At 46.1% G+C, this 3855-nt stretch overlaps 1 long non-coding RNA gene across 1 annotated transcript in view; it reads right to left on the bottom strand.

Annotated features, from left to right (window-relative positions):
• LOC111665390 (uncharacterized) overlaps window positions 1-3855 on the bottom strand; it is a 23871-nt gene that overhangs the window by 16993 nt on the left and 3023 nt on the right. The gene's annotated exons all lie outside the window — the stretch shown is intronic.

Here is a 3855-nt window from a genome sequence, read left to right as displayed (position 1 = left end):
GCCTCCATCTTAATTAATCACACACATCACACACATCACACAGACACACACACACACACACACACACACACATCACAGTAAATAAACAACTCCTATACTCATACTCTCAGACTACTGCACAGCTACAACCTCTCCACACACACACACACACACACACACACACACACACACACACACACACACACACACACACACACACAGGCCCAGCGGGCTCAGCCGGCCACCCTAACGAGCGGCCTGAGAGTCTAATTGGCCTCCATCTGTCAGACTAGAGTTAATTTTCTCTCACATTCACGTTGCTTCACTGCCTGTCTATCAGCCTGAGAGAGACAGAAAGTTCTTCAGGACATGAGCAGAATTTGAGCTCAGAGATTAATTTTAGAAAACACTGAACTGTTGTTCTTGTGTAGTCTGTGTTTATCATCCCCAAACAGCCGGTGTACCTCCTCCAACCCCCGACAGACGAGGTTAAAGGTCCCATATTGTGGAAAGGTTGATTGTACGAAGCCTAGACAGAGATAACGATAGTGGAAGGTGTCAGTGTTATATATATATAAATATATATATATATATTGCAGGTGTGATGTCACTATGACATCAGCTTGTCTTCTCTCTGTCTATTTTTGCTGGGAGACGTGTCACGCAAAAACAAAAGGCTAGATGCCGAACTGTGACACGTACGCGTCACACAGCCAGTATGTTCCCGGCCTCATGGTGTGTGACGGTTGTCTTTGTTGTTTGCAAATTTTGTCATAATTGCTGTGTGAAGTGATGACCATCAAATGTTTTGTGAGGTCACTGTGACCTTGACCTTTAACCGCCAGAATCTAATCAGATCATCTTTGAGTCCAAGTGGAGATTTGTGCCAAATTTGAAAGGATTTCATGAGGAGTTCTCGAGATATTGCATTCACAAGGCCAAAATCATGTTTTGTGAGGTCACCATGACCTTGACCTTTGACCCCCTTGACCGCCAAAATCTAATCAGTTCATCCTTGAGTCCTAATGAATCTTTGTGCCAAATTTGAAGAAGTTCGGTCGAGGCGTCTCTGAGATATCGTGTCCAGGAGAATGGGACGGAAGGACAGACACCCTGAAAACAATATGGCTGCTCTGACTGTCGCCGTCGTGGAGGAATAAAAACAAACAGAGGGAGGATGTATGATGTTAGTCTAAGTGAGTTATATAAACAGGTGTCATGAAGGAGGAAATCAGCTCTAGAGACCAAAACAGTTTCTGTACCAGGCTGTAAACATGTTTATTTCAGCTGTAAAGTTGGACATTTTAACATGGGAGTCTATGGGGACTGACTCACTGTTGGAGCCAGACTCTAGTGGTCGTTAGAGGAACTGCAGCTGCTGGTTCTTCATGTTGATGCTTCATGTTTCAGCCTCGGAGGTTGATGCTTGGTTTCGAACAATAAAGTGACGAGACTTAGAGTTTCCAGCCCTGCTAGCAACTCTGCTGAGCTGTAATTAAGCACATCTGCGCTTTGAGCTAAATGCTAACATGCAGATGGTTAGCAGGTCTAATGTTCACCGTGCGCCCTTCATCAAAGTCCATAGGATTTACCCTCTGGGAGCCACGAACATCTGGTCCAAATTTCCTGGCAATGGATCAATAACTGTTGAGATATTTCCTCCTGGGGCTAAAGTGGTGGACTGACTGACAGAGTCCCACCACAGAACTATTTTCTTGTGATTGCAAAGCAAAGACTTTATGAGATTTGTGTTTACAGAGTTCATAAAGTACCGTCACTGTGGCCACACAAAAAACTAATGAATAAAACCCGTCCTGGTTTTCTCCATCTCTTCAGTCCGACTAGGACCGTTCAGCCTCCATTTGGATTTTGTAATTGAAAGCTGAGAGCAGTCTGTCTCTCCATGACCTCCATCAGCGCCCGGCGCTCGGCTCCAAGGACCCCCTGCGTGTCAAACCGTGTTCGGCGAGGAGGCAGCTGGCCCTTCGCCTCCCATCATCCTCCTCTCCCCTACCGCAGCGCTGACAGTTGGCAGCAGGGTTGTTTATGGCTGCCACGCCGGCTGCAGCTTGTAGGACATTAGTCTTTTAGTGCGAGGTTTATGAGCGCCGTCACTCACCATCTGTTAACTGCCGGGGTGCCTTTAATCGTTCCCTCCACCAGAGATCGATAACGCTGCCAGGTCGCCGCGACACCCACGGCGTGCTGAACGGGTGATTGTGCATCATCGACTGAGTGATTACAGCCATTTACTTGCTTATTGCCTTGCATTGTTTGGGCGACACATCGGCTTTACAGGGGGGTGGGGAACGATGGAGAAGTAAAAGAAGGGCGAAATGAGAGAGGAGGGAAGGCAAGAGAGTGATGACAGGACAATTTCACACCCTCATGGTTATTGGTTTTCAGGGACAGGCTATTCAAAGTTTGGCAGGAAACCCAGAGCGGAGGCCGGCTGCAGCCGTTTGGATGAGGCCACGGCGACCACCTCGGTCCGTCCATCTCTGTTTGTCTTTCAGTGTTTGTCGGGGAATGTCTGTTTGCTGTGCGGTGATGGGGAGGGTGCGTCCGCCTCTGCCAGATCTGTGTCTGTAGAGTTCACAGATAAGTTTCAGAGTTGTCATCGCGCAGAGGAAATGAAGAGTCGGCACAAAGGAGTTCAAAAACAAACCGACAGAGACGTTTTCTGTCACATTTCAGTCAGTGGGATCAGAGACGGATCAGAGTGGCAGCTCTCTCTAGAACATATCCCGACTTCACTGTGTTTCCAAACTAAAACCATCAGTGAAAACACAACACACCTCCTCTTTTACAGTGGCTTCTTTTAGGACTTGATACGGTATTTCTGCTGGTGCCGGGATATTAAAGTGTTGTGTTAAACATGGGTTGGAGCCAGACTCTGGTGGTCATTAGAGGAACTGCAGCTCTTGGTACTTCAGTGTCGATGCTTCATGTTTCAGCCACTTGTCAAACACCTGCAGAACTGATGACATTTCTATCTGTTTTCATCCAGAGCACGTTACAATCGACCTCTCATTCACACACTGATGTCGGCGAGCTACCACGCGAGGTGCTGCCCTGACAACCAGGGGCAATTTGAGATTCAGGGCGACAGTGACCTGTTCTACCTGCTGAGCTAAAACTACTTGACACATTCATGAGATTCCATCATTACAAATAATCTACGCGCCTTAAATGACCATTTAAGGCTACGAGTGGACCTGAAACAAAACATTAATGGCAGCCTCCAGCTGCCGAAGACGTGTCGTCGGAGCAGCGCTGCTCTGTGACACACAGAGGAACTGATCTGACAGGAAGCTGACATGACGTTCATGGATTATAGTGAGTGATGTTACACTGTCAGGTGTTATAATGGAGGATGATACTGGATGGAGACCCTAAAGACCCCGAGGCAGCGAGAGGACGGGGGAGAATTTATCAACAACTACTGACATTGCTGCCCCAAAATATGCTGTTAGAAATGATAAACACCTCTCAGCAAAATGGCAAGCCGTGATGATGATGATGGATAATATGCTGCACAGGATATTAATTTTTCATTAACTGATTTTATTATTTAATTTCAGCATATATGTGGTTTTAAGAACCAAAAACGATCTCAGTGTAGTTTTACATCTCCTCTCTCTCTTTTGTTTTTTTTCGTTTTTATTTTTTTACAACAGATCAACACACACAGCTTTTTACCTTCTTGTGGGGGGAGCCTCATTAAAGGTCCCATATTATATCTGTCTATTATATCTAAAGGTCTGTGTCCATGTGTAGTGTGATTATAGATCAGCTCTAGCTTCTGTATTAATACTGTGAAAGTATCAAAGCCTCAGTCCACAGAGAAATGCACACAGCCTGTATTCAGGAACT

This window comes from Seriola lalandi, unplaced genomic scaffold, assembly GCF_002814215.2.
Source record: "Seriola lalandi dorsalis isolate HSWRI2012SDOR001 ecotype SW California unplaced genomic scaffold, Sedor1 jcf7180002054638, whole genome shotgun sequence".
Lineage (NCBI taxonomy): Eukaryota > Metazoa > Chordata > Actinopteri > Carangiformes > Carangidae > Seriola > Seriola lalandi.
The sequence above is the reverse complement of the archived record's forward strand: the minus strand, read 5'-3'. Positions and strand labels throughout refer to the sequence as shown.